Source organism: Arvicola amphibius, chromosome 5 (genome assembly GCF_903992535.2).
Source record: "Arvicola amphibius chromosome 5, mArvAmp1.2, whole genome shotgun sequence".
NCBI lineage: Eukaryota > Metazoa > Chordata > Mammalia > Rodentia > Cricetidae > Arvicola > Arvicola amphibius.
The window spans coordinates 116643412-116650207 of NC_052051.1; the positions used below are offsets into that span (position 1 = coordinate 116643412).

Genomic DNA, 6796 nt, shown 5'->3' on the forward strand with positions numbered 1-6796 from the left:
GTGGTCTCCATATCTGCTGTTCTATTGATAAAATTCTTTACCCTCTCTATCCCCTCCTAAAAGATCTCTTTTCTGGTTCCCCCTTGTCAGTGAGCTCCCACTAGCTCAGGTAAGCTATCATGGTCTTGACCCCTTTGTTCTTATTATCTCTCCTCCCTCTCTTCACTCCTCACTTCACTCCAGGAGCTTGGCCCAGTGGTTAGCTGTGGATCTCTGCATCTGCGTCCATCTGTTTCTGGATGAGGGTTCCAGCTTCTCTGGGATTGTGGACTGTAGGCTTATTATCCTTTGCTTTATGTCTGATATCCACTTATGAGTGAGTACCAACTAAATTTGTTTTGGCTATTATGAACAATGCTGCTATGAACACAGTTGAGCAAGTGTCTTTGTGGTATGAGTGTGCATCCTTTGGGTATATGCCGGAGAGTGGTATTTCTGGGTCTTGAGGTAGATTTTTTTTTATAACTTAACATAAGCACTTTTAAAATCTTTATTCCAAAACAGTAGTTTAAAAATTTCACCTTGATATTAAATGTTGTAAACTTTCTATGCCTTCTATGCCTACTTACTTGCTCTAAACTAATACTTAAAAATCTATATAAGTCTGAAATTCTACAGTGAGGGACACCTCATTGAGTTTCTTTACATATTCTTATACTTCAAAAATGGATGGAAGGCTCCTCAAACTATACTCCATTTCCCTTGTTAGATCTTCTAAATCCTTTTTTGTGGAACTAGTATCAATTTTCATTATGTCTGGACTGTAATATTCTGTCCCATTCCTCTCTTTCTCTATGATCAGTATTTTGACTGGAGTGTGATAGAATATTAAAGCAGTTTTAATGTACATTTCCAGTGTTTTTCCTATTTATTTTTTTATTTTTGAAAAATTTATTGAATGCAAAGCCCATGCAGAAATTCACTGTACAAATAGCTACCTGGGGTTCAATCCAGAGTAGAGAATAGGGAGACATGTCCATGAACACAGCTCCTGTGTTCTTTTGTGATCTTAGGCAAGGGAAGATTTCTCAAGATTCAGGAAGTATTAAGAAGGAAGACAGATATAACTGACTATATCATTTCTCTATTTTTTTTAAAAAGCCACCTTAAATGAAATCAAATCAGTAAACCATCCATTGAGAGAAGATATTTGTAACAGTTACAATAAGAAAAGAACCTGTTTCTGGAACAATTCATTGCGAATGAACTAGAAAAAGACAGAACACCATTTTAAAAAGTAGACATATTACAAACTCAATTTCTGGAAAGGGAAACTTCATAGGGCAGTGAAGTTATGGAAAGATGGCTGGTGTTATTGAGAGTTAGGGAACTATAACTAAAAGAGTGATACATATTTAAGAGAACTTTAGTGCTTATAACACCAAAAACCTTGAAAACATGTGGTCATTGTTTTTCTGAGCTGCTATAGAGCAATACCTCAGACTAAGTAATATATGAATAAAAGACACATTTCTCACAGTTCTGAAGGCTTGGAAGCCCAAGATGATGCACCCACCTTTGCAAAGCATCTTTTCTTGCATTATTTACTCAGTGATAGGAACTGGACAGGCAAGAGGGTGAGAAGTGATGTGTGATTCTGTTCTGTATGCTATGAATATATTTTATTACCATTGATTAATAAAGAAGTTGCTTTGGCCTATGGTAGGGCAGAATATAGACAGGCAGGAATTCTAAGAAGGAAAGAAGAGGTCATGTAGCTGCCAAAGGAGAAGAACACCGGAACCTTACCAGTAGACCCCAGATTAATAGAAGTAGACTAGTTTAAGATATAAGAGCTAGCTAGAAAGACACATAAGCTATTGGCCAAACAGTGTTGTAATTTGGACAGTCTCTGTGTGATTATTCAGATCTGGGCGGCCAGGAAATCAAAGTCTCCAGTTACAAAATGACACCAGTGTGGGCCAACTACATCCACATAAACCTGGGGAGTACTTGGGAAGGAATTCTAGATGCTAGATGCAAAAGAACAGAGTTAAGCATGGCTTCTTGGTAGCAACATTTTTTTTTCAGATAGGTTCTGTTTACTGGCAGTGAGCAGAGGCATGTCTCCTTTAAGGGAAGGCTTCTTGACTCAGCATTAGCAGCAAAAACTGCATGACTTCTTTTTAATGATGGCTTCCTGGTTCATGTTGGCAGTACCAACTCTGGCTCTTTTAGGAGGTTCTGCACTTAAATAGAGTTTGTGAGCAGTGTGCTACTAATTGCTTAATGGTGACATAGACCCACTGTGTCCCTGGAACTGGGGCAGTGATCATGGCTAGCAGAGGTGGTGAACATACCTCCCCCATGTTGGATGGGAGGAGCCAACAGGCAGGACTATGGAGTTGGTCTTAGTCACACCTGCTTAGTATTAAATAAAAAGGCGCTCCTGATCAGAAAATGATTACAGATAGACAATAAAGACAGATTCAGACAAAAATAAACTTCTGAATGGGTCACAGTGTGTATTAAAATGTATGTAGGCTTGGGAGAGAAGAAAAAGAGTATAATGGGGATTCCCCTCTGTATACAGTGAATATCACTGGTTAATAAAGAAACTGCTTTGGGCCTATAGTAGAGCTATAGGGGAAAAGATCTAGGTGGGGAAAACTAAACAGAATGCTGGGAGAAAAGAGGAAGATTTAGAGAGAAGCCATGGTGCCACTGCCAGAGACAGATATGCTGAAATTTGCTAGTAGGCCATGACCTGGTGGTGATGCACAGATTAATCGAGATGAGTTAAATTAATATGTAAAAGTTAGCCAATAAGAATCTAGAGATAATGGGCCAAGCAGCGATTTAATTAATACAATTTCTATGTGATTATTTTGGGGCTAAGCGGCCAGGAACTTACAAGCAGCCCCCTGAAACAAGAGTATAGACAAGAGTACAGAAAGTCATAGATTAAAAGAGTAAAGATAATTAAATATTAAAAGCAATAGAGTAATAAAATATAAGCCATGTAAAGAGAGTCTGGATTATGTATATTGTGCTTTCATTGAATTTCTTGACTGCAGATAGAAATTTGCTTCTGGGGGTTGCTAAGCTAAACCAACATATATATTTTAAAGGTATCTTGACTTCAAAATTTGGGTTTAAGTATAAGTTGCTTTGGAAAAGAGGTTCTGATTTTGTCTCCACAGAGCATAGGAACCTGTGGATTCCTTCCAGGCTAAAATATGGTTTGATAGAACAAGACTCCCCCGAAAGGTCTTTGTGAACCCTAAAAATACTTTGTCCAACAAACAGCAGGAAGCAGTTTGGAGAAAACTATGCCCAAATTCTCAGAATGATTGTTTATAAATGTTTATTTTCATTTAAAGAGGGATATGATATAGAGATGAATACTTTGCATTGGTATGGATCTTGGTCTATTGATACAAATTTAAGGTCAATTTTGTTATATACATGTTTCTACTCTTGTTTAAGGTATTGTATTTATACAGCTTATTTAAAAATGCAATGTATAATTAAGAATACAGATTAATAGATAGTCATCTTTATTAATCAAACTTTTAATTATATATATATATATATATATATATATATATATCAGATGGATAGGTATTCCGCAAACCTTTCAAAGACCTACAGAATATGACATTTAAAATATTTTAAGAACTTAGACTTTTCTCAACAGTGAGACATGCCTGCTTCTGGCTGCACCAATTACTTCAGAGAGGTTGATGGGCATTGAAGACACTTATTATGGAATCTACTTTCAATGTGACAAGTCTAGCCATTTGGGCAAGAAACTGCTCTTGCCTGGACTGCTTTATGGTATGCTGTATGAACTGGACATGCTGGACCCACAGGAAAATGACTGCTGAATTTCCCAAAAGAAGGTGAGACAGTTCTTCAGGGATCCTGCTTCATGAAAGAGTCTGCCTGACATTTTGCAGAACCCAGAAGAAAGAGCCGGACAAACTGCCAATAAAGGTGAAATAGTCTTTCAAATTTCCTCCTTCACTGAAAAGTCTGCTGAATACTATGGGCCTGTAGGCTGAATACGGATGCTCCAATGTTAAAGAAGAACTTTGGGTGAGTGTCCAGGCAGCAAGATGTCTCTGTAAATTCTAGCATTTTGGAAGTTGCTTACAATTCACTTCCTGTTTACTTAAGTAATATTATATCCTTTTGGGGTCTTTGGTGGAGTTCAAGACAAATGGTTATAGTTATAGCTTTCCTTAGTTATGATAAAAGATAAATTAGATATGAAACTTTACTCATAAACAGATATTGTAACTGTAATTCTTGTTTGATATCTGTTTTGTTAAATGTAATTTTACTATGTTAAAATTAAAACCTTCCTTTTTATTTAGACAGAAAAGAAGAGATGTGGGATTCCCCTCTGTATGCAATAAAACATATTCATGTTTTATTACCATTGGTTAATAGAGTAGCTGCTTTGGCCTATGGCAGGGAAGACTATAGCAAGGCAGGAATTCCAAGCAGAGATACAGGAGGAAAGAAGGCAGAGTCAGGCCGATGTCACATAGCTGCCAAAGGAGAAGGATGCTGGGACCTTACCAGTAGACCATAGTCTCATGATGATATACAGATTAATAGAAATAGGTAAATTTAAGATATAAGAGATAGCTAGAAAGACACCTAAACTATTGGTCAAATAGTGCTATAATTCATATAGTTTCTGTGTGATTGATTATTCAAGTCTGGGCAGCCAGGAAATGAATGAGTAGTCTCCTTTTACAGAGAGGGAACTGAATTGGTTTTCTAGCAAAGCAAATGTTACAATAATGATCCTATCCCTGTAGTGGCGACATCAATCCACTCAAGGCAGAGCCTTCATCATCCTACTCTCCTCTTCAAAGACCCAGCTCTCAGCACTGTTTTCCTGGCTGGCCACTGGGTTTCTAGCACAAAAACCTGTGTGTCAACACTATAAGTTGCAATTTTGCCATGGTTTATGCATTCGGTTATCCAGTGAGATGTTAGATCCACATAAGCAATGTGAATGGATGCTGGGAAACAGAATGGAAAGAACAAACTGCAGAATGAAAGGGGTACTGTACTACACAGGGTTCAGATGACACCATAACTGCATGTTATCTGCCTGCTCCTCGTAGGGCTGAAGTGTAGAAACCAGACAGAAAGAATTTCAGGGTAGTGCTTTCCATGGGAAAGAGCAGAGGAGAGAAGAGATGTATGGTCACAGGGGTGTGGGACATTGTTGTTCCCTTCACTCTGCAAAGATCTGAATTAAGGATGAAAATCTTTTTATATTTATTAAGCTTAGATGGTAGATAAATTCATTTTTGTCCTGCTGTATACCTTTGAAATTTTATAATAAAAATCACACATTTCCATATAAACTATTTTCAAATAAAATTAAGTTACATCTATAATATATGGCACAATTTCTCTCTACCATCATTATTACCTATTTTTTTTCTTATCCAGGGTCTCAAGTATCCTAGGGTGCCCTCAAACTTCCTATGTATTGAAGAATCACCTTGAACTTTGGACCCTCCTGCCTCTACCTGTCAAATGCTGGGATGACAAGCATATGGTACCACCCTGGTTTCTTCAGTGCCAGTGTCAACTAGGAGCTTCATGAGTCCTGGGGAAACACTCTGACAACTGAGCTACAGCCCTGGCTCTTTATGTAATTCTTAATCTTTCCCCCTTATTATCAAGGGCTCGCAACATGTGTCTGACCAGGACCCTGAGAAGACATATGTTTAAAATGAGATGACACATGTTAATGAACCCATCATGGGGTCACACATAAGATAAACATGTATGTTTCTACTCATGTCATGCTACCTGGAGGCTTTCATGAGCAGGTATGCATGTATAAAGGTTAGCTAGGTAGCTGGTAGTTCTGCATATTCCTAGTCAACAACACACAGACTCTCATCTCTGCAACCCTCATCTCTGCAGATCAGTAGCTAGTCCAGGATGGCTCTCTCTGTTGTGAGTAGCATAAGATTGAAATAAAGGTACTGGTTTTGTCTGGAGGAGCATCTCCTCCCAACCTCCTCCAGGCATCAGTGTAGTTCGGCTGCCAGCATATACATATATATACATTATCATATACATTCATGAATTCAAATATGTATTCATATGTATATAAAAATGAAAATAAAAAAGATTAAAAATATAAAAGCTGGCTGGCACATGTTTTTAGTTCCATCCTTCAGGAGGCAAAGGCAGGTGGATCTCTGTGAGTTCAAGGCCAGCCTGGTCTACAGAGTAAGTAACAGGACAGCAAAGGCTACACAGAGAAACCCTGTCTTGAAAAACCTAAAATAAAATAAAATAAAATAAAATAAAAAGCCCTGACACAACATCATGAAGTAAAGAACCTCCAAAGTGGGTTTTAATTTTAAGTGGGATTCTCTGTTAAGGTTCATCAAGGAATACATACTGCAACAAATCCCTGTAAGGACAAATAACCGTGGATGTCTGTGGTGTCTCCCAGGCATCAGGAACCCACTGCAAAGTCTCTGAGGTAGAAGTGTGTCTAGTGTCATTGAGAGAGCAAGAGGACCAGGGCCCTGCAGTGGGACTAAAGGGGAACATGGTGGGAGAGGATTAAGTGAGTGATGGGAGAGTTGAGTTACATGGGACCTCAGCTTTTACCCTGGGTCACAGATGTTTGAGAATCTGGTGTTTATGCACTTTGGTGTGGTTGTTGTGCTGAGATCCATGTATAAACAGAGTGGCCAGCAATCCTGGCAAGGTCTGACCCAGGGAAAGGGTACTGGAGAGGATGCACTCCCGCTCAGCTTTTGCTGATAAGTTGTTTGAAACAAGTACAAGAGACATTTGG

The 6796-nt window shown here is 38.4% G+C and overlaps 1 long non-coding RNA gene across 1 annotated transcript; it reads left to right on the forward strand.

The window, feature by feature from the left end:
- The first annotated feature begins 265 nt into the window (after positions 1-265).
- On the forward strand, positions 266-6022 carry LOC119814719. The gene is made up of 3 exons (XR_005285455.1): positions 266-316; positions 3641-4041; positions 5422-6022. It is a non-coding gene; the product is annotated as an uncharacterized LOC119814719 (long non-coding RNA).
- The last annotated feature ends 774 nt before the right edge of the window (positions 6023-6796 follow it).